Source organism: Vigna umbellata, chromosome 11, assembly GCF_029865625.1.
Source record: "Vigna umbellata cultivar VRB3 chromosome 11, Vumbellata_1.0, whole genome shotgun sequence".
Lineage (NCBI taxonomy): Eukaryota > Viridiplantae > Streptophyta > Magnoliopsida > Fabales > Fabaceae > Vigna > Vigna umbellata.
Window position 1 is genome coordinate 7,074,894 of NC_142175.1, and position 10,688 is coordinate 7,085,581.

At 36.5% G+C, this 10,688-nt stretch overlaps 1 long non-coding RNA gene across 1 annotated transcript; it reads left to right on the forward strand.

Annotated features, from left to right (window-relative positions):
- Nucleotides 1-5,488: 5,488 nt before the first annotated feature.
- Nucleotides 5,489-6,324, forward strand: LOC148190875 (uncharacterized). The gene is made up of 3 exons (XR_015782865.1): nucleotides 5,489-5,786; nucleotides 6,099-6,168; nucleotides 6,268-6,324. It is a non-coding gene; the product is annotated as an uncharacterized LOC148190875 (long non-coding RNA).
- Nucleotides 6,325-10,688: the final 4,364 nt, after the last annotated feature.

Here is a 10,688-nt window from a genome sequence, read left to right on the forward strand (position 1 = left end):
TCGGCGGTTCTCACAAAACCCCTGGTAATTCCGGCGGTTTTTGAAAACCCCCGCTATTTCTGGCGGTTCTGCAAAAAACTGCCGGTAATTACTTAGCGACGCAGGTTTTTCCGGCGGTTTTCCTAACCGCGGGTAACATATTTTCCTGGGGTTAAAACCGTCGGAAACGGAAAAATTAACCCCCAGTAAAAATCTAATTTTTTGTAGTAAACTCTCTGTTCTTTGATAATTATATAGACTTGCAAAGGCTAATTCTGACTTGAGCGTCGGAGTGTTTGTTGCAGGTCAACCCATTTGTATTGAGAACGAACGCAAGGAGAGCGAAAGGCGAAGGACCGATCGGTTGAGGAGGAGTGTTTTCGGGCGAGGCAGCAGGAGTTTTTCCCGGTCCCATTGAACAGAAACAACGTGGAAACGTGTTAAAAAGAACTCTTTATTCAACGTGCATAACTAATTCAAAACATAATGGTTCAAAAAGTCGTGTTCAATTACATTATTAAAAATGATGGAAATAAAGAGAAAATTCCAATTTTGTCCCCCGTCATCTCTCGCATCTATCATGCTTCTAGAACATCTGTAACATCATCTGCTCACATATAACATAATATATGATCATCGCCCATAATTTCATTCACAAACACAAACACATATTGGGTAAACTGCCATTAAAACTATCATAATAACAAGATATAACACATTGATTATATCAGCCATAAACAACCACCTCATACATAGTAATAATAACAATAGATTCCTAATCCTCTAACATTTCAAAACATGTCGAATTACTCTATCATCAATCCCCGGTCCCTGATCCTCGATCATTGACTCTCGATCCTTGACCCTTGATGTCATCACTAACATATCACACATAGACCCTTGATCTATCAAGTCATTAGCACCTATGCTAACTACCTTACTATCACCATTATCGTAACACCACTATAACTCATATCATAACTAGGAGCATCTTCCATAACATAATCATTATCATAGATATATCCCCATCATGACTATCCCAATCATGAACCACACCATAAGCATCACCAAACCACGAACTCCATCATGGCAACACTCTATCACACTCCTGTACCCTACCTTACCCACTTGTAGTCTCCCTTACAGGCCTGCTCGAGTCATCCCTCTGTTGGCTTTCGACCTGTTCCCCTATCACACATGGTGAAACATCTATCGTCCCACCAAAGAAGATTCAACACTCAAACAACATTGTCTTTTCTACAACTATTTGCCAAAGAGAATATCATTATCACCTCCTTTTCAACAACCAATGCCAAAGAGAGTACTCCCTTTTCAACAACCAATGCTAAAGAGAGCCGTTAATCGTAAAGAGTCTCAGGATTTACTAGCTACAACAATAGACTAATCTCCAACGCTCATGCTCATTAATTAGTCACACACACCCTTGTGCATTCCATCACAAATTCATGCTCCATCACCAATAAAAAACACGACCCTAAACATATAAACTATTCTCATTCCCTACACATCATCATGTTTTGTAGTTCATATGCTTGTCCCACATCCATTCTTCCCCAAAACGCTCTTATCTAACAAAAATACACTGGGATAATCGATTATCACTAATGATAATCGATTATTATAGACAACTACAGTACCAAATTTTTAGCATTACAATATTTGAAAGGATAATCGATTATTAACCCAAATAACTAATTATTCTACTGACGAAACTAAAAAACAGCGTGCAAATAATTGATTATCATTTAAGATAATTGATTACTGTCGAACCCAAACTCATTTTGGATAAACATCAAGTATTAAAAAGACATAAACATCATCCCTAAACCATGAACAATCATACTTAACACATTATACATGCATTCAAGCTTCACTTACCCTTGTAAACAAACCCAAATATATACATTACATCATTTGAATCATCCAAAACTCATCTTTATGTAGATTACCACCCAAACAAACCTATCATACTACATATGATCATCATACCACTCTTTACAATCAATATTTGCACGGTAAAACCCTCAAACAAGATACATTTGTCCCCTCTTAGCATTAATACATATTATCATAGGAAAACCTTATAAAACCATACATACTTTCATAGGAAAAATCTAACACAAACATGATATAAACCTTATTATCATGTAGAAACATCCATCATACATGCATATAATTCCTTACTACACCCAAATCACTTCTCATGTCAAATTTTGTACTGACTGGGAGCTTATCACAAAATAAGAAACTTATTAAATGTTAAGAAGAAAACAAAGGGAAGATAAAAAAAAGAGTTCCCTTTCAAGCAAATCACAGATTTAAAATATAGAGTTTTAAAAAGGCTTGTTTTAAAATAAAGAGAAGCCTTTAATGGGAATACCTAGGTAAGCACCATTGGCCATATCCAATCTCTTGTTAAGGACATAGTAAAACAAATTTTGGTCTAACTTCAAACCATTTGACCGTGACCCTTGTTGCACCAATCTAGGCACCAAAATTGTCATTCATACATAACCAACATATTCATGACAGATTGAGCTTTATGATTTTAAAATAATAACTAACATTAATGAAAAGTTAAAATTTTAAAGTATTCAAGGATTGTAAAGTTAAAATTAGCTTTCCTCACTTGAGACAAGATGTTATCCTTTAACCAACAACTCCCTAAGGCACCTAAACACAAGAGATCACCTAAACCAACACCAAAAACCTCAATTAGAGTTTTAAGCCTACCATTTAGATCAAAAAGCAACTAACAGTCACCAAAAGTTACATGCCCTTTACGCTCTACATACAACCAAAGAAATAGATTTCCTAAAATAGAGCAAAACCAAACTTCCTTTGTTTGACACTTCGATCAACTGCTCATGTAGAACTTTGAAATGTAGGAAAACCCTAGGAAGGGGAGAGGCGGGGAGGAGGGGGCAGAGGGTGTGTGAATAGTGTTTTAAATTCTTTCGCAAATCAACGCTTAATAACTATGGTAGGGGTTAGACGGTTTGCAATAGTTGTTAGATGTGTGTGTTTTCAATAAAGAATTTAGGAAAACATTTTAAACAAGAGAAACAATAACATAAGTATTTTTATATTGGTTCACTCAACCTAAGTTACCTGTCTAGTCTTCTTTAAGACCTCTTGAGGGTTCCACTAATCTTTTTCAAAAAATTACAAATGAGTACAAATCACTCTTGGTTCCCTTAGTCAACTTGACTAGTTCGAGCTTAATAACTTCTGGTATCAACCCTAGACAAATGTCTAGATCGTTTAACTCAACTTAGTTAAACAATAGAAGTTTTTTAATTCACTTCTAAATATACAAACACAATAAGTGTTTTGAATACGATTACATATTCAAATAACTCTTAGTGAGATGATAAATACAACACAATAAATTTGAGAACTTGTAAAGCTCTTTCTTTTAAAATGAAGAGCTTTAGACGATGTGAGCTTTGAGATAGAGTAACAAAGTAAGTATTCAATGATCTTTCTTATATTGTCTCTTTCTTATATGTACAAGTCTTCTTTATATAGCCTTCTTTGAGAAATAACCAATGGACATAGAGTTAACTTCCAAATAGACTTCATAGCCTTTTTAAGTAGTTGGTCAGAGTCAGGTCTATGTTGTAGAGTGTCAATGTTTTATCAACTCTTTCTTTCACAAGTAGCTTCTATGGTCTTTCAGAGATAAAACATTCCATGAATGTCTTGTATGGTCTTTCAAAGATAAAACATTTTGTTCTTTGTGTAGAGTTTCTTAATAAAATTTGGTTTTTTCATTACCTACATAAACAAAGAGAGCAAAGCATGTAGGTAAAGAATCACTTTTTCATACAACATGAAATGTTTTAAACATTGATGATTTTTACGCACGTTACATGTTTAAAACACTTTGGCTCATGTCAGCATCCTTTGATAAAAGCATCGTTTGAAGGTAAATTGTTTGACGTGTTACATTTAGATGATATAATCTTTAAACGCTTGTTTTATAAAGCTGTCTAAGTTTCAATGCATCGATTAACAATTGTAACGTTCAAACGTTTAGAGATTATAGTATTTAGACATTCTGTTAATAGTTCTATAGGCATTTAGCATCTTTTTGTGTCAATGCTTTAGATGTGTTTGAGATGTCAGATAATCATATATCATTTGATAGTGTTAAGTGTTTTACAAATGATATTTTACATGATTCGTTTTGTCAGACGCTTAGTGGCTCAAAAGTTTTAAATATTGAATCTTGAGCTATAGTGTTTAGCTCAACGTTTACTTGAATGTTTACATTAGATTAGACGTTGCCTTTGTTTGGATAGAATTTACTTTAAAATACTTCATTTATTATAAGTGTTTATCTCGTTCAATACTTTGGATAGACAAAAATATTTAATAAACACATTTCATTTAGTATTATTCTTTAGCACATAGAATTGTTAGACATTACATTCTATAAGAAATATTTCATTGAGTATTGTTTGTTTAACTTTAAAACATTAGTTGCTAAACAATCTAGTCTCTCTAAACAATATTGTCTTAACAAAGTTCCCTTTTTTGATGGTTAACAAATAAATATGCTAAACAAAATATATCTATGAAGATTTTGTTAGACTATATAGTTAAGAACGTTTAATCATTTTATAGTCTACAAGATATATTCTAGAATGTTGAATATTAGGGAATGTCAACGGTTTCAGAGTATAAATCATAAAATTTGTTTGATAAACATCAAGGGTTTATGCAATCATAGTATTAAAATTTGTTTGACAAACGTAAAAAATATATGGCATTAGAGTTATATTATATTTTGACAAACATCGAAATTTTATGGGATTAGAGCTTTGTACTAAAGTTTGACAATCGTCAAGATTTTAATGGCATCAAAGTTTGATAGCATCAGAGTGTTAGAATCAATAACAAGGGTATACTCCCCCTGACTTTGGTACCTAAACAATGTTTAGTGTTTAGTATATTAAAATTCGATATCATTTAATGCATTCTCTCCCTTTATTTGATGCATACAAAGAACTTTGTTCACTACAAGAAAAATGCAAATTATATACTGATATTTATATACGGATTTTAATCCGTATATAATATATGTATTATATACAAATTTTATATACGGATTTTGGAAAGTGAATTACATACAGACTTTATGTACGGATTTTTTCTGTATATAAAATTCATATATAAAGTTTAGCATGTTAGAATGGAAAAATTTGTGAAAACCAACATCCGTATATAATGGTGTATAATCTGTATGTAATTAAAAATAATAATTATTAAAGATAAAATCTAAAAATTCTTTTCCCTCTTTTACGGTCACCCTTTTCCCACTACTTTCCAAAATCTAAAAATTTTACATTTTTTCCCTCTCTTACGGTCACCCTTTTCCCTCAATTTATAAAATCTAAAAATTTTACAAATTCCATTCAAAATTAATCAATAATCTTAGTCACTATTCTAAGTTCTCTCAAAGTACGAACCGTAGGTTTCTTCTCCTTTCTTGACGCATCAGTGCTCCCCTAGACCAGTCATTGTCGCACCTTCTCTAGAGATATACGAAGCCTTCCGAGCTCACTCACTGATATACAAAGCCCAAGTCTGACTCCCTCTTGCTCACTCTCAGTTCAGCCCCTCCCGTTGCCTCCATTCTCGTTCACTCTCAACTCAGTCTGTCATTCACTGCCGCTGGTTCGTGTTCACTCACAGTGTTCATCGCTTGGGCTCTCGCTGATGAAGATCGTTCTTCCTACTTCTTGACACACAGAGTTCGTTCATTGTTCATTGATGTGGTAAGTCATGTTCTTCGTTCATCATTAAATCCCTAAATTCATAAAACCCGAAAACCCTAATTCCTCTCTTCTTTTCTTTCTTTCGTTCACTCACGTGAAAGCATTTATGCGGGCTTGAGCTTTGTTGTCTAGATCGGAGGCCAACACATGTAGTTGGCCTTTCGGGGTAGGGTTTATAATGACCCAATTTTAAAAACTTAAAAAAAAGACCCTCTTTTTCTAGGGTTCTCCATCACAAATCAGAACCAAACAACATCCTACTCTGTTTGACTACTCTGCTTGACTGCTCTGCTTGATTATGTATGTATGCAGTATGAAGGTGCAGCCAACGAGGGTGGTAGAGGACCGAGTATTTGGGATACCTTCACTCACAAATATCCAGGTAAATATATATGATTCTGATTTTCTCTTATGGTTATACTGAAGATCTTTTCCAAAATTTATATAATTATTGATATATAGTAATTAACATGCAAAAAAGGTAGAAGACAGAAGCAATGAGGATGTTGCAGTTGACTCGTATCACAGCTACAAGGTATTGTCGATTCAAAGTTTTTGTTTCTTTTGATGTAATTTATCAACTATCATCACTAATGAAAGGTAGCGCTGAAAGCTTATCAGATATTTGCATCATATAATATGAAATAAAGTGTTGCTTTTGTAAATTTCATTTCTTATCACGATTATTGCTACACCTAATGATTACCATTAAGAGCTTGTTTATCAAACTCTAGATAAATATATTTAGAACATTCTATCCAAATTAAATGATTATTTATTACTTAGACTAGACTGCTGCTTCTCCATTTTATTTCCAATCTTCAGAACCAACTCGCGTTTCTCCTCCTTCATCTCAGCCAGTATTCCAGCCCGGTTTCCCGTTTTTTAGTTTCCCATTAGCCGTCCCTGCCTTCCTGAATTCCTTCGTCAAATGCTCCTAGCCGTGCCAAAACAAATTAAGGTGGGGCCCTCCATTTCTTGTCTTCTTCTTTTATCTCAGCTGGACGTGCTCGATCTTTGCTGCCATGGCCGTGTGTCTCTTCATGGTTCCAGTAGCCACCGTGTGCTACTGCTTCACTTTGCTGGACCGTGAAGACTCCAACGTGGGTGGCTGCACTTTCCATTTCCGTGCTCTCCTCTTAGCTGTTACAGCCCTCTGCTGTATTTTTCAGCAACATGCTTCTTTCTTTCTCTCCACATTAGCCGTCTTCTTCTATTCTAGCAATCACCGTGAAGTGCTCAACCAAGCTGCTGCCTTTGCTTCCAGAAACAACCGTATGTGCTTTTCTTCCAACCAATGAATCTCCCAGCTCAACCGTGCACCATTCCCACAGCTCCGTAACGTGTGCTCCTTCCTCAGCTGGATGTTTGCCTTCCTTTTCACCTGCTGGACCAATCTGTGATCTTCACCTCTCTTCCCAGCTGGACCGTGGTGTTCTTCTTCCAAAGTGTTGTTGCTGCTGGTGTTGGTGATGCTGTTGCTATCTTCATTCAAGCTGGACCGTGGTGTTCTTCTTCCAGCTGCTCCAACAAGAATTTAACTCTTCTCCATTCTAAGACACCAACCGTAGCCTCCTCATCTCCCTTCACACATCCGTAGCAACCCCTTCAATCAAGGCCGTGGAGCACCTTGCTGTGAGCGTGAAGATGTTGCTTGCTGGACTTGCATCACTGTTGGACCGCTTCTTCCATCCAACTATGTGCTCTCGGTGGTTGCTGGATGCTTCTACTGGAATGCTGGACTGCTTCCATGACACCACACTGCTGGACTGTGAACTATAGCTTGAAGGTTTGCTGTTGTTGCTGCACGTGATGCTTTGCTCAAGTACCGTGTGTTTTTCCATCCTTCCAGCCAGCAGCACTCCTTCACCATGTGGCAGCCGTGGGCTCTTTTCTGGATGTCCATGCCTTGCTGTTGGATCATATGCAGCTGCTGTCTTTAGCTCCCAGCTAACGTGTGCTGCCTTGGACGTGATGTAGCTTCTTCATCCACCTTCCTCCGTCAACCAGTGGCAGCTGGACTTCAAGGCTCCACTTGGACCAAGCAGCTGGATGTGCTTTAACGTCTTTGTGTGCAGGACGTGTGGTGTATTGGATTGCAAACCAATAATTGTGCTTTAAGAGAAAGGACTGAATGACTTGCTATTTCTTTCACGTGTAGCCCATGAAGCATTTTCATTCCCTTTTTTTATTCTCAATTGTGGACCGTTATCTTTTTCTTCCAGCAATGAATCACTTTCTTTCTCAAAAATAAAACCACCTCCTCCTAAGCAAATGAGTGCAGTGTACGGTGCTGCTTCTTGTATTCCTTTTACCACTTCTTCATTTTTAAAAGAAGCTTCTCCAATCAAGCTAATTTCCTCTAGTATTTTTGTTCCTCAATCCTTCCATAGTATCTAAACATGCTTGTTGTTGCCGCTGCTTATATTACTGTTTCTATGATGGAATGAATACTACATTAGAATTTTTTTTTCCTGATAAAAGAACAAGTTAAGGAAGAATTGGTTTTTTATGGTATATGATTTGTTGCTTTTGTTTCTTTTGCATAGGTTTGACATACTTATACATTAACTTGGATTATTGTCTTCAATGACAAAATTCACTGTGTTGCAGAAACTTGACAATGAGGTGGAAGGAAATACATTCCAAAACAGTGACTTTGACGAAGTCTGAGTATCAGCTTCATCCGTTGCCAAGTACTCCAATTCTGTTTGTGAATATTTGTATAGATAAATTAGTTACAAAAATGTAATGTTCTCATTCTTTTTTGTTCATAAATTTTGAGTGTAATTGTTCACTCCTGAAGATGAAAGTGGTTTGAGATATCCATGTAATGAATAAATGATTATGCTAACATGTCATCCATGTTATGTCAGTTTATACAAGTTTGCCATCACTTGCACTTCATTTTATGATTTTGTAGTAGTTTTATGATAAAGGCAAATCATCTTGGTACATCTTGATTTAGTTATTTAATATGTAAAAAAATAATAATTATGTTGTAATGTCAAAGAAGATCAATTTGTCCTTAAATTATACAAAATATGATTGAGATATTTTTTACATATCTAACAACTAAATTATAATTTTTACTTTTACCAAGACTTTTTAATCACTATATTATCACCCATTTATATTGTAAGTTTCTTTGTTTTAAAGCTTTTTATTTTTACAAATAATTTTTTTTTCTCTATTGTATGTTACATACGGATTTATCTGTATGTAAAAAAAATATTTTTTTGATATATTATATACAGATATTATATACGGATTTATCCGTATATAAATTATATACGGGTATAAATTATATACGGATTTATCCGTATATAATTTATATACGGATAAATCTGTATATAATTTAGCTATGATGATTTTATATACGGATTTTTGTCCGTATATAAGTCGTATGTAACCAACTGTTATATACGGATTTTGGGTCTTATATACGAATTTTGGTTGTATGTAATTCAACTTTTTCTTGTAGTGGTTTAGTATATGACTTTCTCTGTTTAGATTTTATATTTCTCTAGTGTTTAGCATATTATCCCCTTTAATAGTTTTCTCCCCCTTAGTATATTCTTCCCTTTATCATATGATTTTTTACGGCATTTAGCATATTAAAATTCTCCCTCTTATTGGATAATGATCAGAAAGGGTTCAGAACAAAAATTATCAAGGTGGTTATCAAATTAACTTAGTAAAGGCATAACATAATTATTAGACCAACACTAGTAAAAAAAGCAGTTACGAAAGCGCCGTATATGCTTCGGTTATGTTAAAACCGAAGCTTAAAAAATTATACGCATCTGTTAAATTGTAACCCGTGGTGGAAGGGTGATACTGCCTCGGGTCACACAAGAACCGAAGCGTATACTCTTGCTTCGTACATTGCAATTCAGAGTGACAGCTTTTTTAGAAGGTTTTACTGCCTCGGGTGGCCAGCAACCAGTGCCATATAGTCAATTAGAAGGCTTTACTGCCTCGGGTGGCCAGCAACCGGTGCCATATAGTCAGTTAGAAGGCTTTACTGCCTCGGGTGGCCAGCAACCGGTGCCTTATAGTCAATTTCAGTTACCTGCGTACTAATTTTCTTCTCTCTACTGCATCCAAGCTCCAAAAAAGATTAAAGGTCTCGACTTTCTTCTCTTTGTTGCACGGTTAAAGGTCTCCACTTTCTTCCCTCTGCTGCACGGTTAAAGTCTCCACTTTCTTCTCTCCGTTGCATCTTCTCTCTCGCTGCATCCAGATCCAAAAAAGTTCTCGACTTTTCTTCTCTCTCGCTGCATCCAAGCTGCTGCTTCCTCCTCGCTGCATCCAGATCCGTCGAGCTCCCTCTGGTTATTGGCGGCGTGGTTCATCCGGGCGAGCCTCTCGTCACCAGCTTCATCCATTGGGGAGCGACGAAGCCCACAGTCGAGTGCGAGGAGGCTCGAGGTGGAGTGAAAGCACCGTAGTGGCCGCGGAAATCAGGGCTTGAACCACTGAACCCCGGTGCGGATCGAGAACGGGGCTTAAACCACTGGACCCCGATGCGAATCGGCGGCGAGTAGAGGGGTTGAACCACTAGACCCCGGTGCAGATCGATGAACGGTGCTTGAACCACTGGATCCCGGTGCGGATCGGCGGCGAGTAAAGGCTTGAACCACCCGAGGACGGAGGAGTGAGGTCTTGTCGAGGGTGGTGACGGTGGCGAGGTCTTGTCTTCCTGCTGATAATTTTTTGGGTTTTCTTGTGTGCATTTGGAACCACTACATTCAGATTCATGCTCGGTGATTGAATCTCATGCTCAGTGATTGAATATCAGTGATTGACGGTGGCGAATTGTAAAATCTGAAAGAACACGTTACTGCCTCGGTTGTTTAAAAACCGAGCCATAAATCTGTCTTATTTTATTCTGGTTCG